The following is a 14,454-nucleotide window of genomic DNA, read 5'->3' as shown; positions in this document are numbered from 1 at the left end:
ATTTTAGTTCAGCTTGATTCAATTTAACCTCAGACTCTAAGCCTATAGACCTGTGTATATTTACATGATTCCATAAGTGCTATAGCAAATAATTATCTTTTGTTTTGGTTTTTGTCTGTCTGTTTTCTTTTTCTCAATTGTATGAGCCAACCAACACCCAAAAACCATACTGAGCCATCTCTCAGAGTTGTTTAACACTGCACCTCCAAGGTCTCAGGGCCTGGATTGGAAGTTCTGCTGTGTTTCCTACATAGCAGAGTGAGCTTGAGTAAGTGACTTTGCATCTCTAAGCCTTTCTTACCTTATCTGTAAAATGGGCTACAAATAGTATCTACTTTCCAGAGTTGTCAGGGTCAAAGGAGATTATCCATGTAGTATTTTAGGTGAGCATGCAATAAAGTGGGCTGATATTACTATAGACTATAAAGATTACTACATAGATCTTTAACATATAGCATTTATCTGTACTAGTTTAAACTTTGCTAGTATTTTGGAAATGAGTCTTCTTTACCTACTTGCCCTTTAAACATTGAGCTTTCTAGAATCAGAAATTAAGAAAAGTGGTGTTTTATCTCCACATTAGATTTAGATAAATTAATCAACCAACATATAGTTATCTTTATAAGTGAGAAGAATTAATAAGAAAACTGCCTCACCTAAGTTCTCAAGTGGCAAAAATGTAAATAAAATGCTTTAAGTACTCAGATAGAAGAATTAAAATCAAAGTTTTATCAAAAAAATACCCAAGATGTAAACATAAGTCAGCAACAGGCTCCAAATAGGCAGGGATTTGACTAAGTATATATTTTGTTAATTTCCTGTCTTCTCTTTTTGTTGATTTTTTACTCCTGGGGTCTGAGGCTCCCCTTCTGAACCTTCCTGGTTCCCATTTATCTCCACAGTGACATTTCTCCCAGACCTATGCTTCCTCAGCCACTCAAATTCTGTATCTCCCTAGCCCATGTCAAAATATATTGTGTTGTACATGCTTAAAGTGTGTCTCACTTTGCTATCACACTGAAAACAGAAAAGTCCTACTGAAATAGCTTAAAAGCATTATGGGACTACCTCTCCAAAGATATGTCCATGTGGGATGGACCTTGAGAGTAATATGCTAAGGGAAAGAAGTCAGACCGAGAAAGACAAATAACATGATTTCACTTACATGTGGAATCTAAAAAATCTAAAAAACAAAATAAATGAATGAACAAAACAGAAAAACCTCATAGATATAGAGAACAAACTGATGGTTGCTAGACAGAGGGGAGTTGGGAGGCTGGGTGAAAAGGGTGAAGGGATTAAGAAGTACAAATTAGCAGTTACAAAATAGTCACAGGAATGTAAGTTAAAGCATAAGGAATATAGTCAATAATATTGTAATAATTATGTATGGTGTTAGCGGAGCACTAGACTTATAAGGGGGATCACTTCGTAAGTTATATAAATGTCTAACCACTATACTGTACACCTGAAACTAATAATTGAAAAATAAAAACAATTAAAAAGAATGCACACATAATACATATTAATATACATATATTTCAAAAAATAGGATCCATTGCATTTTATAACCTGCTTTTGTTAACACAAAAATATGTTTCACAAGGGAAAAAATACACATCTGTTAAAAAAAAAAAAGAACAAAGATATGTCCATGTGAGGAAGCAGATCTTGGTTTAACATTTTAAGCTCAATTCTGGATGATGGAATGTTGGGAATTCTTTACTGAGCTGTGGGTGAGACATTTGGGGAGAAAACACATTTTTTAATAGATCAAATCAGTCAACCTATTAATGACTCTGTACAATTTGTTGTCATTTGCCTGTGGGCAAATCCAGTCCTGATTAAACACACCTACTGTATGTATATTTGTGGTTTTAATTGAATTTTTCCAATGTTTTTTTTCTTTACTACATGTAATTATGTCTCTTCATATCTTCTCCTCCTCCATCACTTGAAAGTTGTTATAGGACATAATATGAATAATGGCCATATTCACACACCCAGGGTAAACTGGACCTGAAAATCAATTATCCTGGATTAGCACAGCTCCTCTGATGCTAAATTAGCAGCCAGACCCATGCATATAGTTGCTCCCTGACCCTCAGTTACTCTTCACAGAAAACCTGAAGAAATCTGAGTAGAGCAATCCTCATGCTATTGGTTTAATTTACTTACCATTTATAGGCCTGGCCTCAGTTAGGAAAGAGATTTATTTAGCCATAGGAAAATCATCTCTCCTAGATACCTATTAAGCAACAATTAAATGCTTATTCATTGACTGGCAAATAAGTACCTTAAAGGGGTGGGGACAGAACCAATGTTAATGCTGGTGCAGGCTTTAAGGATCATCACTGAGCTAGATCCTCTTTTACTGCAGATTAGGAAACAACTCAGAGAGACTAATGACAACAAATTGTGGCAGAAATGGACCCAGTACCCAATATTTTGGATCCCTAATATAGTGCTTCTCCCACTATGATCTCTGTTCTGTGTGTCAAAGGGAAGAAACTAGTGGCCTAAAGCAGTATGATGCTGAAGCTATCAAGTTTTATCACTGTTAGGAAAAACCTGCATATTGCATGGTAGATATACACATTAAAATACAGTTCACTCTTCCAACTTTGTGACTGTGTAATGCTAATGATAGTTTCTACTCTTACAGAGTTTTCATTTATATATTTAATCACTGTATCTCTGTTTCTAAAAAGAATTGCAAGTTCATTTGTTTGCTGCTGGCTCAATAATTGGATGGTGAGATAAACCTAAATGCTCCTGGTGGCAGATATAACAGTCATCACCCCCAGAGCCACTCTGCTCTTTATGTCTACAAGTAATAGTACAACCCATGAAATTTCCAGAACAAAAGTTTCTCCAGTGATTCAAGTAAAGAATAGGAGAAGCTCTCTTAAGGTATTTTAGAGAATGCCAAGAGTGAGAAAATTGAGGAAGTAAAGCGTAAAGTAATTTGTCTGGTGTTAAAACTAGGTTATTCGTAATGAAGTTGGAATTAAACAAGAGCTAGAAAACCTGAGAGCATGGTGGAAATAACTTTGGATGAAACATTGAAGTCAACCCATTTATATACTATGCATCATTTCTTTTATTTTCTATATTTGGTTTGTTGTTGTTTTTTTTTGTAAAGCAGCAATTTATTCTCTAATGCAAGTACAAAGCACTTAGTTTAACACTTCTTCATTTCTGTTTGCTCACTACTTTGGAATACACAGATTTTAATATTATGTTACTTTTCATTGTGACTCAAGGGTGTTAAGAATTCTGCTATAACTTGTGAATCAATTAAAAACTGATTAATGCAAACCTTCCAGTAGGAAATGGAACCGAAGCATTCTAATCCTTAGAAGAAAATATGCTTGTTGTCCTCTTGTACCCATTAAGGAGAGTAAACAGTCACTCTAAGCCCTTCTCTGTATGAATGATACAACTCCGAGGACCAGGAGGCATTGGTCTTGCATCCTCTAGGGAGGCTCACATTTTCCAGTGAAACATAAGGGATCAGTGTCAGCCAGGCACAGATGGAATTCCTACAGGGCACCCCACTGTAGCTAACCATCACGTCATTTTCCCTTGACCTGTGTGTGCTACCATTTCTATGAGTTTTTCAAACAACTATTTCAAAATGGAAGAGGCTCGGAAATGAAATGGAAAGAGTTAAAATGGGCTGCATGTAAACAAGAACAACCCGAAGCATGGAAATTATGGGTTTGGGAAAAATGTTTTCTTGGTTTATCTGATTAACACTTTGCCACTGAGGTGAATTTTCCTTTGAGGTTTCTTATTCTGGATAGTTTTTAATGTAATGGGTTTAAGGGATACTTCACTTAAATATATCTTAAAAAGAAATCTGCCACTAACTATAAAATTTTCATGTTCAGTCCAATTGATTTCAAAGTAATCCAAAATGCTTTTTCCCAAGTGACACCTATCAGTCTCCAGCTGTGTTCCTGATGGAGATTGACATCTGAAACCAACAATTAAAGTTACCTAATGCCAGGACTCTTTAAAGACTAAAGGGCTTTACAGTACCCTATCAAAGCAGCTCATAACCAACTCATACTATTATTGTTTCTATAAGTGTGCTGGGAGGATTAATTTCTTGACACTCATTTAACATTACAGGGAAAATAATTTTCAGAGCCAAAAGGGCATTCTTTGCCAAATCAGCACTTTCAAAATGGTATATTTTCATGAAAAACCAAAAATATCATTAAGGCTTTGACTATTTTGTGTGTGTCCTATAATCATTCTGGCCTTTCATTTTGTATGTGACATCAATTAAGGAATTTTATTTAAATTTAAAACTTGCCTTCAAGTAAGAAAAGCAAAGAGAGAGAGAGAAAGACCCCAAAATACATTACCATTCAGGCAGATATAACAGAGATAATTTCTTTCTTTTTCGTAATATTAAAAATGAATTTATTTTACTATTTCACAGGCATTTTCATTGACCTTATGAGGGTATTGTTCAAGCAAAGACTGAGCTGAACTTAAAGGGTAAAGAAACAGAACAATTTTCTTGTTCTGTGATGTAGAAGTCTCAAAATTCATGCAGGCATTAGGGCTGCCCCATATCTCAGGAAAGGTAGTTTTAGGGAAGTATCATTAATATTAAATCTACTATGTGCCAGGTTCTGAGATGGTGCTAAAAGACCATGGGTTATGAATGATATCAAAGGAATTCTTGCTGAGAGGGGGAAATGGACATCCTTAGCTATGACTGCAACTAGGATCAACATGTAACTACTTTATCTAACCCTGCCTCTTTCCCCTTCTACTTCTTACCAGTTAGGCAGCCTCTTCTCCAACTCCTTCTTCCCTTGATGTTCACCATCACCACAAATTACCAGGACCACATATAATTGATTAGAGACATTTAAAGAAACTTAATAATGAAATTGTCTAATTATTGAGAACAATTCACGATCTATCAATTTAAACAATTAAAACACTGGATATCTCTGGTTGATTTTCAATAAGATACTCAATTTTTCAAGTTTCCAGAGAGGATGGTCTAATCTGTAATAAACTAATGAATCTCAATTATATAAGCAAAATAACATGTAATTAACATACAGAATTACTGGTAAGATTAATAAATGTTGAAATACAAACTATTTTCCTTTGTTTTAGGAATTAAATTTTTTTCTGATAAAAGATTATATCTTAAATAATAGGTTTTGTTTTGGCATAGATAATAGCTGACTTTCAGCAGTAAAATAGAATAGAATAAATGGCACTTTTAAGTTATATCAAAATGGGTACTAAATAGAGACTAGACATATATTTATGAAGGTGATCTAGAGGGAGAAATGTTCAGTTAAATATCTAGTCTTTCAGGTGATATTAAGCCATTTCAATTTGTAAAATGTCAAGTAAACATTCAGAAGGATGTTTTAAGGCTATGTGTATGAACAGCTTTCTGGAGGTGAATTTCAGGATAAGGATTGCAAGGCATTTGACTTAGCAAAAGTTGCACAAACAATACTTTGGGATGATAACTTCTAAATTATAAATAAATTAAAATCCTAAAGAGATGATTATTATAATTAGACTAGTGGCCTGGTGCATAAAATTCATGCATGGGAGTGGGGTGGGGAGGTCCCTCAGCCCAGCCTGCACCCTCTCACAATCTGGGACCCCTGGCTCCTAACTGCTCACCTGCCTGCCTGCCTGATCACCCTTACCTGCCTCTGCCTGCCTGCCTGATTGCCCCTAACCCCTCTGCCTGCCTGCCTGTCTGATCACCCCTAACTATCCTCCCCTGCCGGCCTGATCTCACCCCTAACTGCTCTCCCTTGCCAGCCTGATCACCCCTAACTACCTTTGCCTGCCTAATTGTCCCTAATTTCCTTCCACTGCCGGACTGATCTTGCCCCCAACTGCCCTCCCCTGCCGGCCTGGTTGCCCCCAATTGCTCTCCCCTGCCAGCCTGATCTCACCCCCAATGGCCCTCCCCTGCTGGCCTGATCGCCCCTAATTGCCTCTGCCTCAGCCCCCACCACCATGGCTTTATCTGGAAGGAAGTCAGACATCCAGAAGATGGATGGTCAACCGGTCTAATTAGCTATTACCCTTTTATTAGTATAGATTATTTTCTGAAGAAATTGGCCTAATCACTGGTGAGATTATCATAATGTATTTTCTTTCATTCTTGCTATTGTTTAGAAATATATTAGAAACATAAGAGAAATAGTTGTTCTACCTTTGCCCAGAATTATGGTTCATCTGCACCTGGATTGTAGTTTTGGTGACTATATTCCATTCATGAAAATAACAGAGTTTCTGTTCAATGATTTCAGGGATCTAAGTGAAATTCAGATTGAAAGAAATGAAGAGACAAAACATTGCCTCTTATGTTTGATCAAGAATGACACCCAGGTACAATTTCTAGACTCTGTAACAAGCAATAAAGTTAAACTTGGAGTCAATGTAGATAGTTACTCATGATATACAGACCAGTGAGGCCCATACAAAGCTGTTTCATATAAGCACACACTTCAAAGGTACAATAAAATACAAAGGAACTAAAGCAAGGTTGTTTTGTTGTTTTGAAATACAACCCCCCAGGAGGTATTGTTTGCATATTGAATTAAATGCATAAACAATGCCATTGTGGGTTTAGTTTGTGAAATGAACGTAAGCCTTGATGAGCTGTGATGTTTGTTCTTTGGAAATAGAAAACTACTTTTAATTTGACTTAGTCATCTGAGGATTGCCACAAACATAAAATATGTAGACTCCCCAAATTAACTTAAAGCTTGAAATTTTTCTCAGCAAGAATTTAAATGATGGCATGAAAGTGATTGTTTTAAAAGTTATGTCATAGGTTATGAAGTTCTATGATAAAATACCCAATAAAAATATTTTAAAATGCTGTGATAGTACAAGTGCAAATGAAATACTCACAGTTGTTGGCAATGGTTACTTAAACCCATGCACAATTGTGTCCTCAGCCTGAGCGGCCAGTCCTTGTGTGTTGCGTGTGCATCACCCGTTGTTTTTAGTTTGACAGTCTTTTTAAGTATTACAGTGATGTGCTCAAAATGTACTAGCATTATTTAAAGAAAAGTAACCCAATATTAATATTGATAAAGCACTTACCTTATCAACACAAATATATTTAAATTATGTTTTGATTCTAAAATAAACCTAAATACAATTGTGGCTGTACTCTAGAAATCGTTCACATACATTTTAAATTAAAAAATAATGCCTACACACACATAATACTTCTGGCTTATTCTTATTTGTCAGTTATAACTTGCCGCTGAATTGATATCCAACTTCTAGATGTAATATTAGTAAAGGGGGTAGGTAACGTTCTCCTGATTCCTGAAATTTGATAACCATGGTAAATGGATTTAATTCATTCCATCTTTGTAATAACATTCTGAATTATAAACAACAGGAAACCTACACTAAAGAATTGTTTTATGAGTTTCCGATTTTAACCAGAAAATACAAGGTGCTGCAAAGAATAAACCTGAAAAACAGAAAAAAAGGGGGAACATAAAATAAGAGTGAGTTTTGCCAATTATTTTACTACTCAATTAGTTGCATATTTTTATAAAAATAATATTATATTTAAGAGAGTAACTGTTAAAAATTTGTCATCCACAGTAACAATATATGCTCAGTAACTTCAACTAGCATGGGAAGAGTTGAGAGAACTGTATTCTACTTCCATTTCTCCAACAACCAATAAACAAATCACTAAAATTCTCTGCAACTAGAGTTTTGTAGCTACAGAACTAGAGTTTCATGCCGAATTAGAACCCAACCATTTTTTCCTATATAATAAAAGGGTAATATGCAAATTGACCCTAATGGTGAAACTGCCAGTCGCTATGAAGTGCACTAGGGTAATATGCAAATTGACCCTAATGGTGAAACTATCAGTCGCTATGAAGTGCACAGCCACCAGGGTGCAGATGCTCAGTGTAGGAGCTGCCCCCTGGTGGTCAGTGTGCTCCCACAGGGGGAGCTCCGCTCAGCCACAAGCCGGCTGACGGCTGCAAGTGAAGTGGTGGTGGCGGGAGCCTCTCCTGCCTCCTCAAAAGCGCTAAGGATGTGCAACTGCCTGCTTAGGCCTGATCCCCTGGGAAGCAGCCTAAGTGGGCAGGTGGACATCCTCCAAGGGGTCCTGGACTGCGAGAGGGTGCAGGCTGAGCTGAGGGACCCCCCTGAGTGGGGGCCTTTAGATTTATAAAATCAGTTATTTTATGACAATTATTATCTTGTTATTAAAAAAGGCAAAAAAGAAATTATCTGAAAGTTATTCGTGAATTGCTGACAAGGGTGGAATAAACAAGTTAGAGAAACTGTGGAAGGAATCACTTCATAAAAACAAATGATATATTTTTTAAAATGCAAGATTCCTAAATTTCTAGCCCTGGATATACTTAGATGACCTTTGCCCTATTTTTTGTTACATAATCATTCAAAACAGTGTGAACACTTTTAAAAGCTATTTATTTATAGATGGCTTATATGGATAAAATACAATTAGAAAACAAATTAAAAGCATATGAGAAAGAAGCAAGCTAGGACGGAACTTTAATGGTATAGGGTTACGGCTAATACAAGAAGACAAACCACAGCAGCCTTGCTGTGGATGAGTCTATAACGTGGTTCTAAACTTTTGAGCAGCAAGTCAAAAAAAGAAACTTTATTAGTTACATAATTGTCAGTGCCATCAAGATATAAGCAACCTATTCTGATGACATGAAACTTCTTTGTAATACCATGAATTAATTCTCAGCAACAGCCTATGAAGTAGATGCAATAACTCTTTCTACTGACTTATTATCACTATTAGGATTTGCCATGTCTTTTAAAAAAAAATTATAGTTACATCAATTAATACAAAGGTATATTTCAATGAGGCACAGGCAACACAAGGAGGCTCAAATAGTATATATATAGAGTTATTGGTTTATTCAACACATTTGTATAGAGAGCCTACCACATGAAAGATTCTACATTAAGCACTATAGAGGATTAAAAGATGAATAAAATGCAGCACCCACAATGTGCTATCAGTGATCATCATACTCAGTAGATTTTTATCCACACCTAAGACACATACAATTGTAGAGGACGTTTGTAAGAAAAACCAAAGATCATTTGGGTGGCTGCCAGTAAAGGAGATAGGATTGAACCATAGATAGGAGGCTCTGCAAGGTTCCTTGCAACTGCTCTGCCCCCCAAATAAAGAAGTGACATGAACAGAGCTGTGTTATAAAGTGAATAATCTAATGGGAGAAGTGGAGAAAGGCATTAGAAATAGGAAAACCAATTATGCAGCCACATACATAGTCTGTGTGAGAGTAAATGAGACCCAGATTAAATTATCACAAACACACACACACAAATACAAACACACCAACCACCACCACCACCACCACCACTACCACCACCCCAAAAATACAAAGGAGGGAGAAAGCAAAGCTTATAGCAAAGTGGGAACTATAGGACTCCACAATTATTGGATGAACAGGACTAAGGAATGGAAGGACTCATTTCCGCCTCCTGGGAGGGCATCGGCGCCATCCATAGGTAAAGGGAATACAGAGAGAGGAGTGTATATAAGGAAGGAGGCTGAAAGGAAGAGACCACGGCCCCTGTTTTTGTTGTCTTCAGTTATACCTACTCCTAGGTATAATGCTCCAAGGCCAGGTCCAAATGCTAACTCCTTCCTTCTCTTAGCTGGGAGCAAACTCTCTCTGCTCCGATTTAAAATAGCCTGTTTGTCAATGTTTCTTTTAAGGAGCTTGACACTTTCTCTCTCATGTGATAACTATTTTTACATGCCCTATTTTCTACTCTAGACTGAAATTTTCTGGAGGAAGGGACTGTGCCTAGTTCATCTCTGCACCTCCTTATACTGAATTAGCATGTTTGAATGAGCAGAGCATGTGCTAGGAACATCTGCATTTCAGTGGCTGGAAGGGATTCAAGGAAACGATAACGCAGGAGCCTTTATGGAGGTTGAGGTGACACAGGCCGCATAGACACACAGAAGCCAAGGGAGGAGAAAGTTCCAGTAAGGAGTTTGTCTGTGGGGCCATTCACCAAAGAACAGGTCTACAAAGCAAAGGCCTAGGCAAGGATTTGGCTTTGAGAGAAGAGGGTTTTAGGAATTTGATGTGAAACCCAGGATGAAAACTAGGCAATGCCACCAGGTCCTTGAGTCGCTCTGGATTGATGTCCTAGGTGGCATCGGTCCTGGCAGTTAACAGTTTTTGGCAACAGGGCCAACTTGGGGGGAAATGAAGTGTTTATAGGTTTCTATTTTTTTTCATTCAAATTAAAATAGCTTCTTTATTGGCTCCCTGAGGACAAAGGGTCATTTCTTATGACTGAGACTGCCTTGATTTGAAGGGTAATGAAAAGAATGCTCCAGTGTGTTTTAACCACTCAAATATTCAAATGAGGCAGAATTGGGGAGCAAAGGCCTCCCTAAGGTGTCTCACAGGTGCACTAACTCATTTCATCTTGAACTAAAGGTTTGTGGGCTCATCCCTTTGCTTCAGACAGGGTATCTATGGCTCACTTTAAGTTAAAATTAAGTGAGTAGGGGAGCAACCAGATCAGTTCATTTAGCTCAGTGCAATAACAGTGCTTATTATATCTCAGCACTACGCGAGGCAGTGCCAATAGAGGGAAGACTAAGAGGCAGCCATCCCCAGTCCTTCCCCTCATGCATTTTTCTAACCCAGCCCTTTCTCTCTTGTGGATGTAGTTTCCTGTCTCAATGGGTTGCCCTCAGCCTTCCCTCCTGAGCCACATGCCTCATTCTCTCTGTTTGTTTGTGTGTGTTTTTAAACTCATAGACCACTTTGGAAATTGTCGTGAAGCTGGAATAGTTCAGCATAGGTCCCAATCTAGTAGAATTCGAAGGATGGAAGCTGTTTTGGACTTAGAAGGTAAATCAAATTGTCCAAAAGCGATCCTCTGTGAGTTGGCATGCCCAACTTTAAGCAAATTAAAAACACAAGAGGCGGGTCCCCATCAGACTATTGGAGTATTTGTTCATCCTTCGTTTGAGCTCCTCCACCTTCTGTAAATGTTTATTAAGTGTTGGATACAAAGTACTGTGCGTGGGAGGGAAAGGAAGATGCCAGGTTCTGGTTTGTCACATCTGCTCTGGGCAGTTATCACTGCTGGGTTAAGGAATTTACACTTGATTAAATAGACATTTGGAACCTACCAGAGGTTTTTAACTGAGAGAAGAATGGTACTTTAGAGAAAAAAGACCTCATATCTCTGTCTAATGGACTGGCAGAAAAGAGCCTAGGGGAGGGGATGCCAGTTAAGATGTGGAACTGGGTCCTGGGAGGCAGCAATGATTAAAAAAAAAAAAAAGGAAAGACAGATGAGGTGATACTGCCAATGCAAGACAAACTTGTCCTGTTGACTTATCTAAGTCAGGAAGAGGAGCTGGTGGGAGGGCTGAGAGAATGGATGATGCAGTCAGCTTTGAGTATGTTTAGATGCCAACAGGACTAGCCGTTGAAGATGCCCAGCTAGGAGATTTATGTCCTTAAATTACCCATTTAGAGGTAACAGAAGAGATTATGGAAATGAATTAAACTGTAAAAGGAGAGCATATAGTGAAGAAAGAAAAGAGAGCCTATGTCTAATTCTCTGTTTGAGGGTAATTAAGAGAAAAGAGGAAGCTCTGTAGGAACTAGAGAAGTCCCAAAGACCGAATCATGGAAATCCAAAGCGGAGTTAGCAGAAGGCTGCTGTCAGTAACACCAAATGCTTCCTGGAAGTCAAGAATGAAGAAGACTAAGAAAGGATCATTAGGAGACCATTGATGATCTTAATGAGAGCAGTCTCTGCAAAAGAATGAGAGCAGAAGTTAGATTTCTAGGATTAGTAGAGTCTGGGAACAGATGCATTGAAGACTGATCACTATTTGAGGGGGTTAGTAGTAGAATAAATAAATCAGGTGAACAGGAAAGCCATTGTAATGCATTCTAAAGGGGGTGCTGAGAATACAACTATATACACAAAAGCTTAAGCAACCATTACAACTGGACAACTGGACAGTAGCTATGATGCAAACTGACCGCCAAGGGGCAGACGCTCAACGCAGGAGCTGCTGAGCGACAGCAACTTTGCAGTGTGCCCTCTCACATTCTGGGACCCCTCAGGGGGATGTTTGATTGCTGGTTTCGGCCCACCCCCCCCCGCAGGCCAGGCTGAGGGACCCCACCTGCCAGAGGGAGGGACCCCGGTCACTCCCCAGATGCCCTTAGAGCCCTGGCACCTCTCCAGGTGCACCCAGCTGGGGTGGGCAGGCCAGGGAGGGACTGCAGGAGGTTGGCTTCAGGGTGTGTCCAGCCCATCTCACCCAGCCCCACCCTGCTGGCCACCTTCTAATTAATTTCCTTTCAGTGTGCACGAATCTGTGCACCCGGTCTTTAGTATTTTATAATTGAAAAACATTGTATAAAGAAATTGTTTCTAAATGTGCTCTAAAATACAATGGAAAAATTGCCAAAACAAAGTTTTTGTTACAGTTTTACATATTATAATATTTTCTCTCAAAAATATTCAATCCAAATGGATTGTTGAAATTTAGTAATCTTCATAACTTTGCGATTTTATAAAAATAAATGGGTACCAGAGTAAATCATGTCATATACACTGCTTTAAAGTTGTCAGATCAATTTACTTTCTATCCATAAAGTAAAATTCCTCCTTCTACTAATCATGGAGTTGTGTATTTGGGGACTTTTGAATTATAATCAGCAGACATTTTTCATAAGCAGATAAACATCACAAGGATATACAATAAAGAGTTGTATAAAAAAGAGATTAATTGGATATTTCCTATGTTGAAATGATTTCTTTGGTAAGCTAAAGAAATCAAAAGAACAATGAAGTGACATTGTGCATATTTTGACTACAATTATCATTTGAAACTGTGCATTTGAAGTACTTGAGAAATCAGGATTGTTGTAGTATGCCAGAAGAAACACTACATGAACTGGAAATAGAGAAAAAAATTACATGTGCGTTTGTTAAAATATGAAAGTAATGTGAGCTAGTGGGAATTTGCAGTGAAGCCAAAACCTAATGCCACAGAAGGAAAAAAGGGACTCATTCTAGCATGCTAATGAGACCACACCTGGAACAATGCATTCAATGTGGGATACCTCTAAACAAAAATGAACATCTAGGAAACTGGAAATAGTTCCGAGACAAGCAATAAGAATGATTAAGGGCTTGGAGAGACTGATCTGAAACAAGATTAAAAGGCCTTACATTTGTTTAACGTGGCTAACAGATGACTAAAAGTGGGCATGATATCTGTTTATAAACATCTGAATGTTGGGTGTAAACATGAAAGCTAGAGTAGAATTGCATAATATGGTAGGAAAAGGATTTAACTTGGGGGGGGGGATTGAAGAGAGAGAATTTGAAAGTAAATACAATGAACTTATCTCCCAGAGAGTGTGCATTTCCTTTTCTTTAGAGACTCTGCCAAGAATGAGGAAGTGGAGCAGAGAGCCCAGCAGAAGAGAATGGCCCAGCAGGTCTCCTGCAGGTGGTCTGATTCCTTCAATTTCAGTAGAAACATTTTTAAGCTTGATCTGTTTGCACAAAATTACTCAGAAAGTGTGTTTATAGGTTTTAGAAAGCCAGAAACACAGCATTTTAGATTCCTGGGCAATCACGTACCCTCATTGTCCTGTCATTGGTAGAGTAGGCCAGTAAAACGGTCTTAAATCTAGTTCATGTTAATGCTGACCTCTAAATGTCCATTATCCCGAAGTTCAAAGGGTTTGGCTTAGAATTTACTAAGAAACGATTGATTTTATTTTTTAAGAATTGTGTATACTTTCAGCTGGAGGTCAAAGGTACAGCAACTGGGAGCAACTCAAGAGATCTATTTTTGGATAATTTCTACAAGCATTCAGTCCTCTATTTTCTTTTTTTTTTTTTTTTGGTGAATGTAGTGTCTTATTCCTTTTTCTTAAGCCTAATGTTTTTTTCTTATTAAAGTGGTGGAATTGTTTTCCATTAAGGTTACTTTAAAATAAAATTAATATAAAAATTTCGTTTTGGCTTATGAGCTCCTTAGAGGGCTTTGTTTAATTTGGCTTATATAAAGCCCAATGCCAAAACGGTGCCATGCACACTTGGAAAAAAAAAAAAAAGCAGATGATAACTGCAGGAGCATCTGCCCTCGAGGGGTTGGTTAAGGGAATTGCTAATAACGGAATCTTATATTTCTACTGATTTTCACTATAAAATTATATTTTCTCTCTTCCCAGAACAAATGTCTTTTCTCAGATGAAGTTGGACATTTACAGATATTCCAGTAGACTGATTCATGTCATGTAGGACCTGCTAATGTTCCTAAATTGCTTGCAGATTTCAGACTTTGGAATTTACCTTCATTTTCTCCAATTG

The sequence above is a fragment of the Myotis davidii genome, unplaced genomic scaffold (assembly GCF_000327345.1).
Source record: "Myotis davidii unplaced genomic scaffold, ASM32734v1 scaffold266, whole genome shotgun sequence".
NCBI lineage: Eukaryota > Metazoa > Chordata > Mammalia > Chiroptera > Vespertilionidae > Myotis > Myotis davidii.
Note: the sequence above shows the minus strand (reverse complement) of the source record.